This window comes from Eulemur rufifrons, chromosome 7 (genome assembly GCF_041146395.1).
Source record: "Eulemur rufifrons isolate Redbay chromosome 7, OSU_ERuf_1, whole genome shotgun sequence".
Taxonomy (NCBI): Eukaryota; Metazoa; Chordata; class Mammalia; order Primates; family Lemuridae; genus Eulemur; species Eulemur rufifrons.
The window spans coordinates 166,375,931-166,398,752 of NC_090989.1; positions in this window are offsets into that span (position 1 = coordinate 166,375,931).

The window sequence follows — 22,822 nt, forward strand, 5'->3', positions numbered from 1 at the left end:
CAAAGAAAAAAAAAACACAGAGAGACTTTCTGCCTGCAACTAGTGTGGATCCTGCCTGCTAACTGAAAGTCCACAACACAGTGACTTAACTCGCCAAAATGGTCTTAGGTGATTCCAATCCTCTGGGGCTGGACCCACCAGAAGCAGCCCCCCAACTGAGGTACAAAAAACTCTAAACAATACACAACAGTCTCCCCCTCTTGACAAAGGAAGCAACATACCTAGATTGCTTCACAGCCTAAGAACAGAGTACAAAGTGTGCTGCTAACCAGACTAAAGCTGTAAGAAAAGATCTAACGATAGATCCAGATGGGAAGGGCTCAGCGAAAAAACATGGGGACCACAAAGAACCAAATGGAAATCTCACCCCCAAAGAGAAATACCAGCTCTCAAACAATTGACACAAACCAGATTCAAAATACCAACATGTTACAGGAAGAATTTCAATTATGGATTATAAACAAGGTGAATAATATACAAAAAAAATGGATAACCAACACAAAGAAACCACAAAAAAAAAAATACAGGATTTGGAAGAAAAATTCACTAAAGAAATTGAAATATTGAAGAAAAATCAAACTGAACTCCTAGAACTGAAGAATTTATTCAGAGAGCTACAAAACACAGTGGAAAGTCTCAAGAGCAGGGTAGATCCAACAGAGGAAAGAATCTCAGAGATTGAAGATAATTCTTTCCAATTAAATAAGTCAGTCACAGAGATAGAACAAAGAAATAAGAGAAATGATCAGAGTCTACAAGAAATGTGGGGTTATGTGAAGAAGCCTAACATGAGAGTTATTGGCATTCCTGAGGGTGAAGAAGATAATAAGCAAGGGTTGGACAAGCTATTTGAAGACATGATTGAGGAAAATTTTCCAGGCCTTGCTAAAACTCTAGATATACAGGTTCAAGAATCTCAAAGAACCCCTGGGAGATTAATAGCAAATAGGAAAACACCACGCCACTTAGTCATCAGACTGAACAAAATATCTACTAAAGAGTCCCTTCCTCGAGCGGTAAGGAGAAAGAAACAAGTAACATGTAAAGGAAAGCCAATTAGAATTACGCCAGATTTCTCAACTGAAACCTTACAAGCAAGAAGAGGTTGGGGCCCCATTCTCATTCTTCTGAAACAGAATAATGCCCAGCCTAGAATCTTGTACCCAGCTAAGCTAAGTTTTCTACACGAAGAAGAAATTAAGACATTCTCAGATAAACAAAGGTTGAGGGAATTCACCAAGACAAGACCAGCCCTCTAAGAAGTACTCAAAAGAGAGTTACACACGGACCAGCACAAGAAAGATCCATGAATGTAAAACTACTCAAGAGCTAAAGATCAAATTCCAGCTACCACAATGGCTCAAGAGAGAAAACATAGCAATGAAGTTCTACCCAGCAAGCTGAACAAAAATGTATCCCACTTATCAGTTCTCAATAAATGTGAATGGCTTGAATTCCCCACTCAAGAGACACAGACTGACTCAATGGATAAAAAAACACAATCCAAGTATCTGCTGTCTTCAGGAAACTCACCTAACCAGCAAAGATGCATTTGGACTGAAAATAAAAGGATGGAAATCGATATTTCAAGCAAACGGTAGCCAAAAGAAAGCTGGTGTGGCAGTCTTAATTTCCAATAACTTAGTTTTTAAACCAACAAAAGTAATAAAAGACAAAGATGGTTACTATATACTGGTGAAAGGCACAATTCAACAAGAAGACATGACTATACTTAATATATATGCACCCAACTTAGGTGCACCTAGATTCATAAAGCAAACCCTACTAGATCTGAACCAAATGATAGATAACAATACCGTAATAGCTGGAGACTTTAACACCCCACTGACAGTACAGGACAGATCCTCCAAACAGAAAATAAACAAAGAAATAATGGACTTAAATAGAATGCTAGAACAAATGGTCCTGACTGACATCTACAGGACATTCTACCCAAAGTCCACAGAATACACATTCTTCTCATCAGTTCACGGGACATTCTCTAAGAGTGACCATATCCTAGGTCATAAAGCATGTCTTAAAAATGTTTAAAAAATAGAAATTATACCATGCATCTTCTCAGATCACAGCGGAATAAAAGTAATAATGAACACAAACAGAAACTCTCATTCCTATGCAAAATCATGGAAGCTAAACAACCTTCTCGTGAATGATTATTCTATAAAGGAAGAAATCAAGACAGAATCAAAAGATTCTCTGAATTTAACAACAATGGAGACACAACTTATCAAAATCTATGGGACAAAGCTAAAGCAGTCCTGAGAGGAAAATTCATATCCATAAATGCCTATATCAAAAAGACAGAAAACCTGCAAATAGGCAACCTAATGAATAAACTCAAAGAGCTGGAGAAAGAAGAACAGACCTACCCCAAACCCAGCAGAAGGCAAGAAATTACTAAGATCAAATCATAATTAAATGAAAAGGACAACAAAAAAACCATAAGGGAAATTAATAAAACAAAAAGTTGATTCTTTGAAAAGATAAACAAAATAGACACACCTCTGGCTAGACTAACCAAGAGCAGAAAAGAAAAATCTCTAATAACCTCCATTAGGAACATGAAAGGAGAAATCATAACCGATGCCACAGAGATACATGATATCATCTATGAATTCTACAAGAATCTTTATACACACAAACTGGAAAATGTGGAGGAAATGGACAAATTTTTAGAAACACATAGTCTTCCCAGGCTCAACCAGGAAGAAATAGAATTCCTGAATAGACCAATATCAAGAACTGAAATCACAACAGCAATAAAAAACCTTCCCAAAAAGAAAAGCCCTGGTCCAGATGGGTTCACACCCAAATTTTACCACACATACAAAGAAGAACTGGTGCCCATCCTACATAAACTATTCTCCAATATCGAGAAGGATGGAATTCTCAATAAAATCCTAGCAAATTGAATCCAAGTGCTTATCAAAAAAATAATCCATCACAACCAAGTGGGCTTCATCCCAGAGATGCAGGGATGGTTTAACATACACAAATCTATAAATGTAATTCACCACATAAATAGAAGCAAAAACAAAAATCATATGATCCTCTCAATAGATGCAGAAAAAGCATTTGACAAAATTCAACACCCTTTTATGATAAGAACGCTTAACAAAATAGGCATAGATGGAACCTACCTAAAAATGATACAAGCCATATATGACAAACCCACAGCCAACATCATACTGAATGGGGAAAAATTGAAAGCATTCCCACTTAGAATTGGAACCAGACAAGGCTGCCCACTGTCCCCATTACTTTTCAACATAGTATTGGAAGTCCTTGCAAAAGCTATCAGGCAAGAGAGCAGAATCAAGGGAGTCCAAATAAGGAAAGAAGAGATCAAACTCTCACTCTTTGCTGATGATATGATGTTATATCTGGAAAACCCCAAGGATTCAACCAAGAGACTTCTGGAATTGATTAACGAATACAGTAAAGTCTCAAGTTACAAAATCAATACACACAAATCAGAGGCATTCATATATGCCAATAACAGTCAATCGGAGAACCAAATTAAAAACTCAATACCCTTCAAAACAGCAACAAAGAAAATAAAATATCTAGGAATATATTTAACTAAAGAGGTAAAGGACCTCGTTAGGGAAAACTATGACACACTGAGGAAGGAAATAGCAGAACTTGTAAATAGGTGGAAAACCATACCATTCTCGTGGATGGGAAGAATCAACATTGTTAAAATGTCTATGCTACCCAAAGTGATCTACAGATTCAATGCAATCTCTATTAAATTACCAACATCATTTTTCACAGATATAGAAAAAATAATTATACACTTTGTATGGAATCAGAGAAGACCCCGTATAGCAAAAGCAATTTTAAGCAATAAAAACAAAATGGGAGGTATTAATTTGCCAGACTTCAAACTATACTACAAGGCTGTGGTTCTTAAAATTGCCTGGTACTGGCACAAGTGCAGGGACACAGACCAGTGGAACACAACAGAAAATCCAAATATAAAAACATCCTTATATAGACATCTAGTCTTTGACAAAGCAGACAAAAACATACTCTGGGGACAAGAATCCCTATTCAATAAATGGTGCTGGGAAAACTAGATAGCCACATGTAGAAGACTGAAACAGGACCCACAGCTTTCACCTCTCACAAAAATCAAATCACGGTGGATAACAGACTTAAACCTTAGGTGTGAAACGATTAGAATTCTAGAAGAAAATGTAGGAAAGACTCTTACAGACATTGGCCTAGGCAAAGAATTTATGAAGAAGACCCCTAAGGCAACCACAGCAACAACAAAAATAAATGAATGAGACCTGATTAAATTAAAAAGCTTCTGCACAGCCAAAGAAACAGTCACAAGAATAAACAGACTACCTACAGAATGGGAAAAAAATTTTCACATACTACACATCAGATAAAGGACTGATAATAAGAATCTATTTAGAACTCAGGAATATTACCAAGAAAAAAATCAAACAACACTATCAAAAAGTGGGCAAACGACATGAATAGAAATTTTTCAAAAGAAGATATAAGAATGGCTAACAAACATATGAAAAAATGCTCAACATCCCTAATCATCAGAGAAATGCAAATCAAAACCACAATGAGATATCACTTAACCCCAGTGAGAATGGCCTTTATCAAAAAGTCCCAAAACAACACATGTTGGCGTGGATGCGGAGAGACAGGAACACTCATACACTGCTGGTGGGACTGCAAACTAGTGCAACCCCTATGGAAAGCATTATGGAGATACCTTAAACAGATTCAAATAGACCTACCATTCTATCCAGCAATCCCATTATTGGGCATCTACCCAAAGGAACATAAGTCATTCTATGACAAAGACACCTGTACCCGAATGTTTATAGCAGCACAATTCACAATCGCAAAGATGTGGAAACAACCCAAACGCCCATCAAGTCATGATTGGATTAGTAAATTATGGTATATGTATACCATGGAGTATTACTTAGCTATAAGAAATAACAGTGATATAACATCTCTTTGGTTCTCCTGGAGAGAGTGGGAACCCATTATATTAAGTGAAGTATCCCAAGAATGGAAAAACAAGCATCACATGTACTCACCAGAAAATTGGTTTCCCTGATCATCAGCTAAATGCACATTTGGGAATGATACCAATCGGATATCAGACTGAGTGGGGGTTGGGGGGAAGGGATGGGTGTATGCCTACATGGTGAGTGCAATGCGCACGGTCTGGGGAATGGACATGCCTAGAGCTCTGACTTGGGGGGATAGGCAGTACATGGGCAACGTATGTAACCTGAAATTTTGTACCCCCATAATAAGCTGAAATTTAAAAAAATAAAATAAAATAAAATAACAAGCCAATCCCCAAAAGATATATATGATTACTTTAATATAGTATTATTGAAATATGATAATTATAGAGATCAAGAACAGATAAGCAGTTGAGGTTGTTCAGGATGGGGGAGGGGATAGGTGTGCCTATAAAGAGGTAGGATGAGAGAATCTTCTGGTGATAGGACAGTAAGGTATCTTGATCATGGCTGTGGTTTCACGAAACTACCCTTGTGATAAGATTGCACAGAGCTACACACACACACAAATGAGTGCCTGCATAACCAGTGAAATCTGAACAAGCTTGGTGGATTTCGATAGTACCAATGTCAGCTTCCTGGTTTTTATATTGTACTATAGGCAGGCATGATATTAACATTGGGGAAAGCCAGGGAAAGAGTACATGGGACCTGTACATTTCTTTGCTAGTTTCTGTGAATCTATAATTATTTCAAAATTTAAAGTTTGTTTTAATTGACAATAATATTTATATATATTTATGGGATACAATGTAATGTTTTGATATATGTACACAATGTGGAATGATTAAATCAAACTAATAAATAAATCAATCACCTCACTTATAATTTTTTGTGGTAAGACATATGAAATTTACTCTCTTAGCAATTTTGAAATCTGCAAGACATTATTATTTACCATAGTCACAATGCTGGGCAAGAGAACTCAAAACCTTATCCCTCCTATCTAACTGAAACTTTGTGCCCTCTGATAAATATCTCCCTATTCCCTCCCCTACCCCCCAACCTCTGGTAACCACCATTCTACTCACTACCTCTGTGACAAAGTTTAAAGTTGCTTTTTTAAATGAAATATCAGACATGCTGATTGCTCAGGGTAAAAATTTCTAATCTAGGCATTTCTTCCTTTGTGACATGCCCAGCATCTGCATCTATCACTGGAAGCAGAGTGTAAACCCATCTCAGATGCTCACACCTCGAATAACCTCTCATGCCCCCAGGCACAATTCCCTCCTCCATACCCCTTCTTATAGGTGCTTGGCTGGAATCCCCTTGATGGCTTAGCCAACTCTATGCCAATTCCTGGGTTGCCCTTCAACTCATTCTTGACTGTAGCCCATGTCTGTTGTGATCCTTCCCTCCAGGTCTGATGCATCACGGTGCTGCTGAAAGGGGTTTTGTTGTAATCCTCCCCCATCAAACACAGACCAACTCTGCTTGTGGCATTTTGCACTGATATATAAACATTCAAACAAACAAAACTAAAGTTTGGCAGAAGGGCCTTAGGTTTCTGTATAAATAATTTATTGTATATAAATTCTCCCAAGAGGAATCCATGTCAAGCATACAAAAAGTGTCTCTCTTGGGGGACCCATGCCACTTGTCTGTAAATTCAGCACATCTATAGCCATTTGCAATCTGCAAAGAAAAAAAAAATCTATCTGAAGGAGAACACCACACTGTTATTCCTTTGTAACATTAAGAAACTTACTCTAATTTAAAAGATACCTGGAATTCTTCTTTTACAAACCAGACTTTCAAACACAGCCACTGAATTGTCCAAGCACTACCAGTTTTTATCCTTCTGACATTTAAAAGTACTGAAACATTAGTGATGAAAGCCTTCATTTAAAAAACTCTGATAATTCTAATATTCAATTATAATATAGATTTCACTACCTCACTGTATTTATGTCCCTTAAAAGCTGAAGCTAGGACTGCTCTAATACTGATTTGTCTAGTGCTTATCATTAATTAAAAGGCAAAAAACTATTACCAGGGTATCTGTAGTCAGGCTTTCAAAGTAAGAAATATCAATATCCAGTAATTGAGAACATTTTGGAACAAATTTTAATAGGCAAAGAAGTCACAAGAGAATAAAAAAATGTTCTTTATTATTTCAAATTGAAACCAGATCAGTACATCCTACTGAAAAGTTACAATTGCCCGTGCCTTCCAGGCATCTCTCCAATTCTTCTCCTATAGCAGATGCTAAAGAAATCAGTCAGGCATGTCCATTTCTGTAATGTTTACAAATATAACACATCAGCAATATATCGTTTTGGGTTTTATGGAGGCTAACATCAAGAAACAAAATGTGCTCTGCCAATGTACTTATGTACTTACTGCAGTACTTCCTCATCCTTGGGGGTGGGCAGATGGATTTTAAATAACAGCTGTACTGAGTGCCTGCTAAGCATAGTGCTGCACTTGTGTGGAGGGCGCAGAGATGCATGAGAGTCCCTACCCTAAAGGAGTGCAAAATCTAGGATTGGAGCCACATGCATATTATGCAAATGAAAGAACTTGAGCACAGAGTATAACCATGGTGAAACAGAAGTCCTTCACATCAGTTGGGACTTATAAAAATAGATTCTACTAGTGTTAATGGCAAAAATGGCTTAAGTGTCCTTAGCTCCCTAATCAACTCTGCCAGTATCCACACAAGCCACCCCAAATAAACTGTGTGCCTGGTATGAACACACAGTTTCAAAAAAAGTTCCCTAGTTTCCCCTCTTTTGTATCAGTGGGATCCAAGCAGGACACAGATGGCCCAAGCAAATTAGAATAGTTTGGGAGGATTTTAATAAAGAGACTATTTACAACATGTTGGAATATATAGGGAAGCCATAAGGGCTGTTTAGCACTTTGGAGCTGTTACCATTCCTAGGCCTAAAGGTAGAAGGGGAGAGAGCGGTGACCAGACCCTGGAAAGTGAAAGTCTGGTAGAGAGGTCAACCTCTCCTTCAACAGAGGAACAAGGCAACCCCACAGAGAGGGATCCAAGGCAACTAATACTTTGACCTCACTCTCCTTCATTCCCCCAATGTCTTGCTTGGGTTCCCCCATTGACCAGAAGGCAAAAAAATCCACTGATGAAGTTCATATAGGTCAGCAGGTGGAAAAGGATAAAGTCCCTAATTTCTACTATTCAGAAAATCAACCAACTGCCTACCACAGAGAGCTGCTGTGAAAATTAAATGATACAGGGCACATTATGCACTCAAACATACCTCAAACTTAGTAAGTAAATGAGAAATGTAAGTTATTAAATATATAATAAGGGTTTTCTTTTTCATTATACAATTCAATTTAGCAATTATCTATGCCTTCCAGCATTTTCTCCCCACGTGAGAGGTATAGCAGAGAGGGAGAAGAACCAACATTTCCTGGGTGGCTAGGATGATTGCAGCATTCTGCTAAGCATTTGCTATATATGTCATTCTCATTTCATTCTCCCTAGAAAATATGAGATAGGAATTATTACGGTATGGGAAAGGTGATGAAATAAAGCTCAGATACGTTACCTAATTTGCTTATGATTATAATTAGGAACTCAGAGCTGTCAAATTCCTAAGCCAATGATTTCTCCATTATTTTATGTAGATGGGCTACCTGTGCACATCACGTAATTCTTTCATCAAGCTGAGAGGGATTAGAGGAAAATTTGCTAAACGTAATGCATCCAACTTAGAGCTTGCCATATAAGAGAGAGTTGATAACTGGTAGACATGATGATGAAGAGGAGGAGGATGATACTGATGGCTATGGTGATAGTGATGATGATTGTGGTAGTGGTGGTGATGAATGATGGTGGTGATGGTGATGACAGACACTTCCTCTTAACGTTGGGCGAAAGAGCTTCTACAACTGACACCAAGAATTCCTTAAATAGGGTATCACTATGGAGTTGAAGTGGTCAAACTGGTAACTCTTTGTTAATCCTGGTCCTTCAGTCACAAGAAGCAGCTTTGTCAGAGCACACTGTGTGTTGCAGTGGTGTGGCCTCTCTAAAGTTCAATTTCCCTGTCTGTGAAATGCAGTAATGACATAAAATGTGGTGCCCAGGGTTGATGTGAGGAATTATGAAGAATGCATTTAGAACACTTGGAGCAGGGCTTGGAACACAGTGAAAGCTAAGTCTAGTTAGCTACTTGTTGTTGGGGAGGTTAGTTCAGACCTGGAGGGACTCTTAGCAAGTCTTCCTTCAAGGAAAGGACCCCGCAGTGGGAACCGCCCCTCTCTTCCCTAACAGCTGTGTCCTTATCCACTCTGCTCATCAACACCGTTCAGCATCTGGGAGTAAAAGGGGGAGAGCAGGCAAGTGAAGGGTGGGGGGAAGGCAGCAGCACAGGTAAACAGCTCGGAGCAAAAAAAAAAAAAAAGGAGAGAGCAGGAAAAGCAGCTCCCACTCTGCTTACGGCAAAGTTGTTTTTTTTGTTGTTGTTGTTGTTGCTATTTTTAATAAAAATTGTCCAAAGCCACATTTGAAAATAAAGGGCTTGGTAAATATACTAATGGCAAAGAGAGTTTGTAAAACAGTTTCACTTGAAAAAGGCCAAGGTTAATGGCATGATTTCGATTTTGAATTTCCTTTTAAAATGGATTCCTGCTCCCAAATAAGGGCTTAGATTTTGATCTGCCAAAAGGCGGCTCAGAAGGCAACCTCAGGAAATTTCTTTCATTTATCATTTCAACGAAGAGCCAAGTATGTTTTTAAAAATTATTCTCATAAAAACAGCAATGTCAATGACCATAACAAATGCTAAATAACAAAATTCTTCGTGAAATTAACAATCTTTCATGAATCCAAGGTTATCAATATTTTAGGGCTGACAGTTCACATTTGAAATGTATGTAACGGGCCATTACCAACTTTGTGCTTAAAGTTTCCTTTCTGAAAAAGATAAGTGTATGAAAAATCAAAAGAAGGTGCCAAAAAAACTCACCAGTTGATTGGAGAAAAAAATTTCTATTTTTTTTACAATCAATTGCATTTCAAGAAATGTATCACACTTTTAGGTAAAATACACATCATGAATTCTCTCTGGAGATTGGATTTTTCAGCAGTAATTTAGCACAGTTGAAGCTTTAGTAAAAAATACATACAAAAATATATAAAATACAGAGTGAATAAAGTATCTTTATTCCACCCTCCAGAAAATATTATATCTAGCTATACAAATGTATACATGGGTAAATTCAGAAACTGACATGGTAGACAGTTTCATAATTTGATTTGTTATGTTAAGCTACTGATATTTTAATAGGAAAGAAGGAGGAGAGAGAGGGATGGAGAGAAGGAGAGAAGAACCACAGAATATATCCTCTGCAGTTTGAGATACATAAAGGTTTATGATTTACATTAATGTATTTAATATTTTAATATCAAACATTGCCTCTTTTATCTTGCTGTCTTATTTTTTTAAAAGCTTATAATAGAAAAGTTAAGTCTCTATATGAAATGGTTCCAAGTGATAACAAGCATAAATTGTAACTTAATCAATGAGATGTTGTTGTTCTATATTTTATTCCTTTGCTTCTTGTTTAGTAATCATCTTTGCAATCTGTCTAAACAATTCTCTGTGCACTGACATTTGCAATAATGTGTTTACATCACAAAGTTAGACCCTGTCATTTGATGTAACAAGAAGCTATATTTTGTAGCCCCCAGATACTTTGCATACCTTACTCCTTCCTTGGCATGAGAGTGTAATCGTTTTTTCATCTGTCATGTTTAATTGCCTTTACAGGCATTAATGAAAGATTACTAGAAATCAATGGAGGAGCGATAGATTAATTAGGTTCAGTGAGGTTAAGAAATTTAATATTCTTTTTCTCAGGTGAAGATCTATTTGAGAACTACAACTTCATCTTCCATAGAGCTAAAAAATATACTATGTAATTTTCATCTTTCCCTTCGGTTCTTGATCTCCCACTAAAGACTGAATCACAGCATGAATTTAGCAGTCAACAGTTACAATGCATTCTTACTCAGCCACACAATTTTGTAACTTGAATGCAAATGCTCCATGCCACTATAGAAGGTGTTCCCTATACTTCAGAGGCTGCTGATGCCCCACTCAGACCCCTGGGAGGGTCCATTTTATCAGTTTGGTATCCCATTCTTTCCCACAGATATTGCTGCCAATCTTCCCAAAAGGGTTGTCCTTGAGTGACCAGAGCTACCTCACCCGGAGGTACCTAGAATATACCAGAAAACTTTCCTCTCACCCAGTGCCCATAACTAATGCCTGAATAGTGGGAAGGGAAGGTACAAAAGCCTACCCCCTTGCCTCAAGGCAGGACTGACTCTGTGGTATGATTCATGCTCCAGAGACTCCCCATGTGTTCAGGCTAATTTCATCTGAAATCACATCCATGGTAGATTCTTTCCCCTCCCCATCCTAGTTCCATCACTCCCTTCCTAGTTTCTCCCAAGAGCCCTCCCTTAATAATCACCTGCACACCAATGTCTGGTTCTAGGGAACCCAACAAAGATCCTATAGAAATAAACATTGAAGAAAAGACAGATACACAAATATCTTCCGGTTCTTGCAGGTAATCCACAATATCTCAACCATTTTAAAAGGCCCTGTCCATGGTGCTTTACAAGCACAAGTTGGGGATTGGTGGTGGGGGGGGGGTGGGGTTGGATTCACATGCAAGTTATGTACCTGTGTGAGAGAAATTCCTAAGATCTACAAACTCACATCATTTGCAGAAGTCACAAACTGATTCCTACTCCGGGGAAGGCTGGAGTTGGCAACAGCTGCCCTTCCTGGCAGGTGTCAGGCAGGGCCCTGCACTGCAATTCTCCCTGCATTGGAAGAACAAAAGGAGTCTGGGGCTAGCAGGGGGAAAAAAAAATGACAAGCTGAGCGTCAAACTACAAACAGCTCTTTGAAGCCTCCCAGATAGAGATGGTTGTGTTTGTGCAATAGCTATTGGGTTGAGTCTAATAATGAAAGAACAGATCATCACTTACTCTGTGCTGTCAGTAATGAAAGCTATCAAAACTAAGCCTGAATAGGCCTCACTGTCACCCTGTAAATCTAACGTGGACAGCTTAATGAGGGAGGGACATTATCTTTTCTCACACTCCAATTTTACTCACGTAAGTAATGTGGCCCATATTGGCAATTAACTTGAGAGATTAATTAAATCCAAGAGCAAGTTCAGTTCCTTCCATAGTGCATTCTGATATCGTGTGAAGGCACCAACATGCTGTGGGCACTCAGCACATGTTAAATAATAATTACTAAAATAATCAAACTAATTTGGACTTTTGTTTCTTTTTTTTTGCAGAAAACTGGCAACTAACCTCCTCAGTAAATTAATTCCACAATCTGATATAGCAACTCAATATTTCACCTGGTCTTACTTCTAAACTCTGCTTTATTACTCTGAAATTCCCAAAAAATGTTGTCCAATAATAGTGTTTCTTTCCTCAGTAATTTTACTCATCAATTGTATTTAATATATTTTACTGAGCCCCTGAAGAATGAGGCGGCAGCCAATCAGACAAAACACAAACTCTGACCCAGAGGTGGTAGATAGGCAGGGTCCCATCGTGTCTCCTACAAAACAGTGGCTGACACCCACGAGGGAAGGAGGGAGCAACACGGGTGTGGGCACAGCCTTCACTCAGCGTCTCTTTCTTATGGGTCCCCTAACTCGTCCTTACTCCTTATTTTTGTGCTTTCTTCTCTGAAATGCTGAAGTGCTTTCCTCCACTACTGTATATAAAATCTACTCTTAAGAAATAGGAGTCTTAAATTTGATCAATTGGCCAAATGGTAATTCAATCTTTGCCTTGGTGAAAGCCAACAAATTCATTTTTTAATTGATTGGTGTAGAATCACATGCCTATAATATAGACCAAATTAACATAATAGAGTCATTACATAGAGACTACATATGAATATTAGTGCCTACTCCCGTCCTACTGCTCCTAAATCAACCCACCCAAAGAAGTAGTTCTCAATAATATCACTATCAAGGATTCCTCTTATTATCATTTGAGAAGGGACTACATGTTTTACAATATTTTATCTACATGAGGTTACTAATTATTTCATTTTGGATGTTATTGAGAAAGATATATAAACTGTCTGATGGAACTTCTGGTCAAAAAATGACCAAAATTAGGACACAGAATTAACTCAATCCTTAACAAAGATAGGAAAATACAATAGTTAGGTAGCCTTTTCATAGTCAGTGTGGTAAGTAATATCCTTTAGGAAATAATGAAACGAACTTGAAGATCTTCTTTCTATTTTGGAGGTAATTCTATGACAAGGTGATATCTTAGACCTACCCTAATAGTCATTGGTGCAGAAAATTTACACTAATCTTTTATACAGCAAGCAGTTTCATCTATGTGAGTGGTACCCTGAAACTAGAAAGAGATGGTAATTTACATCAAGCCTCAGTGTTTCCAAGAATAATTGTATCACCTGAAGCATGGTATCTCTGGGGATATCTTAAATTATTACCAAAAATGTCCACACTATTAATATACTTGGTAAAAAAGCATCTCTATAGTTGACTTCTTAAAAAAGTAAATGGTAAACGATTGAATTTATTGCTTTTGGGGTAATCTTAAACTTACATCAAACTGAAAACACATTTCACTCAACTGATTGACTACTAGTCCATTAGTCCGTATTTTTCACTCAGGCTATTATTTCAGGCCCACTAATAATCATAATGACTAACGATATTAGGCTCTGGCTGGGCATGATTGCTCATGCCTGTAATACCAGCACTTTGGAAGGCTGAGGTGGGAGACTGCTTGAGCCCTGGCGTTTGAGGTTACATTGAACTATGGTCGCCCCCCTGGGCAATAGAGCGAGATACTGTCTCTAAAAAAAATTTAAGCTTTTACAAAATCTTTACATGCCTTCAATCATTATACAACTCAGCAACTGTATGTAATAAGTACTATCACCATTCCCATTTTATAGATGAAAAAACTAAAGCTTAGAAAGGTTAAGTATCATGCACAGCCACATAATATCTGGGTTTGCCTGCAACTTGGTCAATCTGGTCTATACAAACACAGGGGATCAAGCTTGATATTGAGCTCTATGTAAAGGCCAAGAAAGACACTGGGCAAATGCCTGTACAATAACTTTTCCTAGACCACAAGCTTGTCTTCGGTCCTGTCACTACCATAAGAGAAGTATTTAAAGTCCTTTATGATATTTCTCATAGCACAGTTTAATACCACACAAAATAAATTAATTGGTTCTGAGATCTACTGGAATATTTCTCACTGTAGCAGAAGTGTGAAGGAAGAAGTAGATAATATAAGGAAGGATCTGACAGTTCTGTGTTTTACAGAAAGTAACAGTTGGAAAAATAGATAATCTTAATTAAAATATTAATGTTAATATCAAATATAATATTACTATAATCTTAATATTAAAATATATAATCTTAATTCCACTGAACTCTTAGTATATGTAAAGTAATGGTATAATTATACATTATTTATATAATAATGTGTTAACGATAAATTCCTGGAAAATCATTTTAGTTCACATGCTCTAACCTGAAGAATTTCTGCTTTCTTTCAGTAAGAAAGAAATGCTTCTTCTAATGCTTCCTTTCTCTCTGCAAGGTAGAAATCTTGAGGTAACAGGCCATTGAATACCCAGAAAATTATAGGCACTGCTTATTTATCAGTTCTTAAATTTAGATTATAGAAGTTTTCTTGTATTAAGCTTAAAGAATTTTCCAAATACTTTACAATTTGGTTATAGAATTTCATAAAACTGATCCTGAAGTTCCTATTATATTTATGACAAGTTATAAAATGTTTCATTGCAAGGAACTAGGTGCAAAAGACACAGATTCCAAAGATTAACCACTTTCAGTATCAAAGAGTTTGCCTTTTATTTTTAGCTCACTCTTGCATGGAAATTGATCTGAAATGTTGTTTTAGGCAGAAACTATTCCTCATAAATTCTTGATGAATCCAGATCACCAATATGAATGTTAATTATTAAAATCCTCAGAATACATAAAGGGGGTTAAACCTAATCATCGATACACTAAATGGCCCTCTCTTAGCTTGTTATGTGTCTTCATTTTTTGACTTTTTACAGACTTTATAATAGTGGTCTTCCAACCGGAGTTCACAGAATCAGATATTTTTTAAAAGAATCAATTTCCAGATCCTCAATTTTTTTCCTAAAATTGATCTGTCTGAGAATGTATCTGCACTCGAGGAGTCACGGGATGACAATTTCTGTTTAAAGACCTTGCCTTTTCATCTGCAAGCCATTGTCAAAGAATACATTGCTCCTGAGAAAAAGTCCCATGAGAGCAAGCAAAAAGGAAATCTGTAAGAAATACCAACATCGGCAATGCCTTATTTCTCTCAGGGGCAAACTCATTGCAAGCCTCCTCCACGTACCTAGCAATCCATTTTAGATGGAGAACTACGAAATTAAATGACTGTCATTTGACGGCCATGAGGAAGTTTATCTGAATGAGAGAGTTCAACCTGAAAGAAAGTAAGTGTGATTTAGCTGATCAACTCAGAAAATAAGTTTTTCAATATAGATTGTATGATGGACATTTTCCATAAACCTAACGAGTTAAATCTGCAGCTCCAAGGTTTTGATGTTATACATTTCAAGCATGTGATAAACAAAATAATCTTGTCCAAAAATTAAAAATATTTGCAGAGATATAATTTGAAATTTGGAATATTTCTGCTTTTCCACCTCTAAGTATATCAGGTTCCATGTGGTACCTCTAAGAGAAAGATCAGGGCCAAGGAATGGGCATTTGAGAAGCTTTAGTAAGACGTTGAGGTATTTCCTAGAACCAGAGAAAGTGAATGTCTTAAGTGAGTAACAAATCCTTTTTTAAGTCAGTTTTTCCTCTCAATAAAATTGAAGGAGAATTAATTGAGTTGTCAGAGGATGAATCATGAAAAATAATTTGATGAGAAATCACTATGTGATTTTTGGCATAAAACGGGTAAGGAGTTTTTAAAAACTCCATAATGTAAAAACCCCTCCAGTCTCATCTACATATTCATGGGAGAAAGACTTCTCAATGCTTATATCTAGAAAAATGAAAAATTAGAATTGTGCTAAGTCCTATGTTGTTCCTGAAATAAATATTTGCCTTGATGTAGGAACTAATTTTTCAAAAAATAGCCCTGACCATCTCATTAATAAAGTTCCGATGAATTTAATTTTTGTATTGAATGATTATCAATATTTGTTATGTATTTTTGGTTTTGATCAATCTTATGCTAATAATAATGGTAATAAAAATTTAATCCAGATGTAATTTTTTAAACTTAGAGGATTATTCGTTCAGAATTTTTTTTAAATTTTAATGTTCTGACACTATAAGATGACCAATAAAATCTTTAAAGCATATTACATTGATAAAATTCTGTGATACAAGTAAGTGAAATACGAGTTGAAAGAGAGAAGGAATAGTGTACAATTTTCAACCAATAACTTGTTTTTACATTTTGAAATAGACAATAGTGAGAATCAAATCATCATCATATTTAGATTCCCAATGGACATACTTATAAAATTACTTAACCATTTAATTTTAAAATGTCAACATTTCTAATATGCCAGAAATTATGTTCTTTGAAACTCTTTAAATTTATACTAAAAAAATGTAAGGCCTATAGTTTTTCCAGAACTCTAGAAGTCTTTCAGGGAGCAAAAAAATAAATAAAAATTAAAAAAAGGAGTTTTCTGCTTTGTTTCTCCTGCCTTGTCATTATTTCTGGAATTAGATGTGCTTTTCTGGACCCACTTTCAGATTTTGTTCTTTGATCCACTCTCCCCTTAGAAACTGTTTCTGAATAGCTGAGGTGGTCTGAGGTCGTCAAATCACCAAATTGTGGCTATCATGACCTTTCCAAACAAATATGCTATTAATTATTCACTTTACCATAAAACTCATTACAATATTCTTTCAAACAGAGATCTCCTCTAGTGCTTTTGAAATATGGTTCTATGACTACAAAAATTCATCTTGCATGCTATTTACAGGTTTTTCACTTTTTAAGTCTAAAATATAAATGCACTGCTTTGATTCTGTAGCAGATTTTTAGGAATAATCCCTCTGTAAGTGTCTTCACAAATACGTTATAAAGTTCAGCATGGCAAAAAAAGAAAACAGAAAAGGCAGAGAGAAAAAAGAGGAGACGATGAAACGATACGATGACATCAGAAGAGATGGGTAACTTAGAGCAGCAAGGCCTTTTGAAGCATGGGATGGCTAGATTTTATCACTAATTCACAACAGGGTTAATAACACGAGTTAATTTCTATTTGAGAAAAAAGATAGTTATTGTTTAATATTGTTCTTGTCTCAACAGCAAAAGTAGCCTGATTTCTTTCACAGTTTTCTTTCTGAGACAAGGAATGCCTAATAAAACAGGGGGAAAAATGTATTTCTCAAGGTCTAATGACCTTTATAAGGCCCATGATCTCTCGATAGACCTCAGTTTTCTTATCTGTAAAATGAGAAGATTGGTCTAAACCAATTATCTGAGGAGGGGCAGGAGAGGGGCAAGGAGGGCAGAAGAGAAAGGCTAGCGCAAGGGCAGTGTGTGTTTTAATGTTGTTTTGACAGAATACCCACATCCAGCATGACTTTCCAAATTCTGACTTAAGCTACACTACCAGCCCTACACCCCCATTGATGATGAGAACTTCTGCTGTGGGAATTTGTGTTCCCTCCTTGGAAGGGGACAAATGTCCAGAAACACAATTTACAATTTTTACGATCGCTTCCAGCAATGAGATTCCATGATTCTTCAGCTATGACTAGAAAATTCATTGATATTCATTTATTTCCCTTTTCCGATGTCCTTTGTTTCTGGCAAACATCACTATTTACTCCTTGCTGCCTAGAAGAGCATGAAGTATATGCCTGGAGGGTGAAAAGAGAGATGAAGAGCGGGACATATTTTGAGTAGCTATGAAGCTCAAGGGCTACATTAATCTGTGGCTCTCTATACTTTCATGACTTCACAACTCTCAGCTTAACAAAATATATATATATATATATATATGTATATATGAAATTTTTAAAGATTCTCTTTTCACTCCTCTTGAAACCTGTTAAAAGATATGTGTAAAAAGGAGCTACAAAAAGATGAGTTTGCCACATAAGGTACTTTTTCTGAATCAAAGAAGCTTCCAGACAAAATGGGGCCTGACTTGGTGATCAGCTGTCAAGAGTGAAATTGAATTCAGCAGTAGCAGTAGACAGAGTATGTCAGGCTAAAGGCTTCATCAAGAATCTGAAAAAATTTTCAATACAATAGCTTTGATGTCAGTTAAAGCAGACAAGCACAGGTAGAGAAAGACTATGTGGGAAATAAAGTAAGAAAACATCCTACAGTCTACAGGAAAAAAATCTGTTATCCCTCCAACTAGCCTTTCTCTAAGTAACTTTCAGGGGTTCTTGCCTTCAAGAGGTTTTCCACCCACAACGATGGGGCTAATGGAGATGTTTGTGTCCCTGGATCTAGTGACTTCTTTTCATGGCTCTGAAGCCCTCAGTCACTCCCATTTAGAAAATCTCCTGTATCCTTTTGGATTACGCTTGATCTCTTTTTATCTAATTAATTACATCTCAGGAACCAAGAAGTAATTACATTAAGAACTTGGAGGCATGCCTTCAGGAATGTCACTATGGCTTTCTGTTTGTTTGCTTTAAAGCAAACCAGCACTCTGGAACTTGGTTCAGATGAGCAATTTTGTGCATTCAGTTGGATACAATGCAATGGCTCTACTCCTAGTTGTGAGAGTAAAAAATCAGGTGAAGGACAGAAAGGAATCTGCTTCTCTCTCTCTTCTTTCTATTCCACTGTAGTACAGTAATTTTAGGCTCTGGGTTTGAGTTTACCATAGCGACTACTGTCAAATGTTAACTTGTTTACTTGAGGCTCAAGTGGGATGAAAAGCAGGAAACAAAAAGCCAGAACATTCCAAGGACTAGCATGTGTCAAAGCACAGAGGAACAATACAGATCTTCAATGGAACTTTTTCTTCTTCTTCCTCCTTTTTAAAAAACTTTGTCCGTCTAATAAGTGTTGAAGACTATTTGCTAAAGTGTTAAACTACATAACCACGCTGAGATTTCTCCTTCACTAGTCTACTCTCCTAGGCCCCTGTGAACATCTGTGCCATGTGCATGGGCCTCTTCCAAACAGAAGGAAGCAGGCCCAAAAAGAATGCACTCTCATAAAAGTTGTAAATACGTTTAAGAAATTCTCTGAAGCTCCTAAGCCACCTGATTTCCTAGGCAAGGCCTCTCATCACATTAACCATAATTTAAGTAAGGAGCAGGTGGGTAGAATAAAGCCAGAGGGAAGAAAAGCAGAGGAAAAGGGAAGGTGTTAAGTGATGAAATGGAAATTGGGTGATTAATGGAACAAAGATTTTAGAAAGTAATAAAGAGTTTATCCCTAGGGTAGAAAACAGGAAACAACAAAAATAAGTACCAAATTGCCAAAACAGTAAAATAAGGGAGTAGAACAAAGAAACAGAGTAGGACAAAGAAATGCTCATTTCAGCATAAACATTGTTTAAAGATGCAAGGGATTTTGGAACTTGCCATTTCAGAGATATTTGTTTAAACAAAAATAAATCTATGTTGCCTGGTTTCCTAAAAGTTACTTACTGATAATGGGCCATTAACAGCTAAGAGCCTGCAGCTATCCAGGTACATGGAAAGCAGATTTTGTGCTGTTCGAAACATTTCTATGAGAAAGTTGGTTGACAGCATCAGAATTGCCAAGGACCCTCAGCTCTATGGTTCCATCACTAAGGAAATCAGCCCCTGGATTTTCATAGCAACCACCTAGTGTAAACTGAGCTTCCCAGAGTAGTGCACTACGTGTGAATTATCCATGTGTACTCAAACTAAAGGCAAATTCATACGAGGCATACCAGCAAATTATAAACATGATCTGTTCTAAAAGTCTGCACAGTGATAGGAACACAGACACAAATCACAAATGGGCGTAGACGCCCAGGTTTCTCCAAAAAGCTGACCTGTACACATGCAAAGGTAAAATCTCACAAAACAACCCTACTGTAACAGAAGTAATGAGAACAAGTGAAAATAAAACAGAAGTCACTGACTATGCATATGTGTGCATGCATTATTTTGAATATTAGTGCTTGAAGGAAAGCAAGTTTGATGAGAAGATGAGCTGATAAATAGATGAGTTATGAAGATTCTTAAGGGAACACATTCAAGAACTGTGAAGCCTGGTAACACAAGTTTTGAAAAAATGAGGCCTTATTTCCCAGGACAGTTTTGGTTTTTGCATTTCTATGAAGCAGGTGTATCACTCACACAATTTGTACTCCCACCAGTAATGATTAGGGACATATCTGGGCTCACATTAGATATCCTGACAACAAAGTCCAAAATTTATTCAATTTTGCCACTTGGGTATCTAATATGCTCCACAACTATCCAGGAAATATACAAATGAAAAAAATGAATGATTTGCTGAAATAAGATTCTGAAGAATTTGGTAATGGGGTGGAGTATTACCTTCTATAAAGACACAGATTTATTCTGTAATATCCCTCAGAATCACAAGAAATAATCAGCTGATACAGAAAGGAACATCTACCTTATGCAGAAGTGACTGAAGAAAAAAAAAATTCCCACAAAATACTGGGAAAGGCAGCAACAAAGCAAACTTCAAAGTTGGGCAGTTCTACCAAAACGGGAAAAAGAAGACATGGGAGGAGCCAATAACAACAGCTCTACTGAAATTCAACACCAGGACTTGAGATCTAAGACAAACTGATAAAAATTAGAATCACAGCAATTATTTATTGAACACTTCCTATGTGCCAGACAGTATATATGCCTTATCTAATTTAATCTTCATAACAATCCTTTTAGGTAAATACTTTCATCATCCTCATTGTACAGTGAAACTGAGGCTGAGAAAAGTGTTAAGTAATTTTCCCAAAGTCACCCACCTAGTAAGTGATAGAACCGTGACTTAAAAACACATCTGTCTGACTCTGCAAGAGGCCCTAATGAATACAGCACTAAGATTCATGTGACTAATTAAGGAAAAAGTGTTTGAGGTTTTTCTTCCCAATTTAGAAAACATGAAGGAGAATTCTAGAACCTTTCATTGTCAGCAAATAGCAAACCAACTTGCTGTTAGAAAGTTAAATGCCATTGACATTAGTTTGAAAGAGAAGTAAACCTCCAATCTTTAGTTTCTCCAGCTAGTTACTCAATTTTGTTTTGTTTAACAGAAAAGATGATTTGACTGTGAAACCTCTCCAAAGGCCCAGGAGATGGCTGGGCAGTCACAGATCCATAAGGAACAGCCTATGAAGTCCATCAACACGATGTATTATTCCAACAACAAAAGTTCAAAGCAAAGACTTTTAAGGTTACTGAGATAAAATAAGACAGAATCTTTCCAATATTATTCTTTTTGCTATCAAACCAAATTATTAAAAACTAATTTATACTAAATTATAAATCACAACATAATTTCATCACTATGTTGTTCATAGTTTTGCCTTTATTTTTATTTGTTTCTCTGGCACACGGGACAAATACACGTTCTCCTTTAAATCTCTGTTGTAACTATTTTCATTGTCCACTGGGTCCTCATTCTCTCTCAATGCATCTATCTTCAGTAAAACACAAAATAGTTCAGCTCAATCACACAACAGATAAACCTTAAACAAACTAGACAGAGTGGCACTAAGATTCTAAATTAGACCAGCAGTCATCCTCACAGTAATGGAATAAATAAAGCGTGAATAATTAAATAAAATCACAATTCCTGATTTGAAGTTTGGTTTTCCTGTTTTGACATAGTAAAAAAAAAAAAAAAATAGGCTAGCCTTCCTTAGGAAAAATCTTCCTTAGAAGCAATGTGTGTTTATTTTTTTAATCTATCATATCTAATATATCAGCTACAATGCACCCATATATACCTCATATTTATATGTATGTATTGTCCATTATATGTACTATGTTATAAAATGTGTAGAGATTAGTTCAAACAGTTGATATTGGGCATATTAATAAAAAAAACTTTACCTGCCTGGGCATGGTGACTCATGCCTGTAATCCTAGCATTTTGGGAAGCCAAGGCAGAAGGATCGCTTGGGGCCAGAAGTTTGAGACCAGCCTAGGCAACATAGTGAGACCCCATCTCTTCAAAAAATAAAAAATTAGGTGGGCATGGTGGTGCGTGCCTGCAGGCCTAGCTACTTAGGGGGCAGAAGGATTGCTTGAGGAGGTTGAGGTTGCAGTGAGCTATGATGACACCACAGCACTGTAGCTCAGAGAACAGCGCAAGACCCTGTCTCAAAAGAAAAAAAAAAAAAAACATTTTATCAGTTGGGCTTAAATTGTATTTGGCAAGTCCCCAGTATAAAATGATTCAGTTATTTTCTTTTTCATACCTTTGAATGCTATAAGAAATAACATTCTATGAATGGTAGGGGCATGCAAGAGGTAGGAAGGAGGCAAGAAAGAGCAAGCCAGTAATACATTCTGAAAATAAGACCAATCAGTAAATATTAACACATGTTGGCCAGACACAATGGCTCACACCAGTAATCCCAATGCTTTGGGAGGACAAGGCAGGGAAGATTGCTTGAGGTCAGGAATTTGAGACCAGCCTGGACAATATAGCAAGACCTCATCTCTATAAATAAATA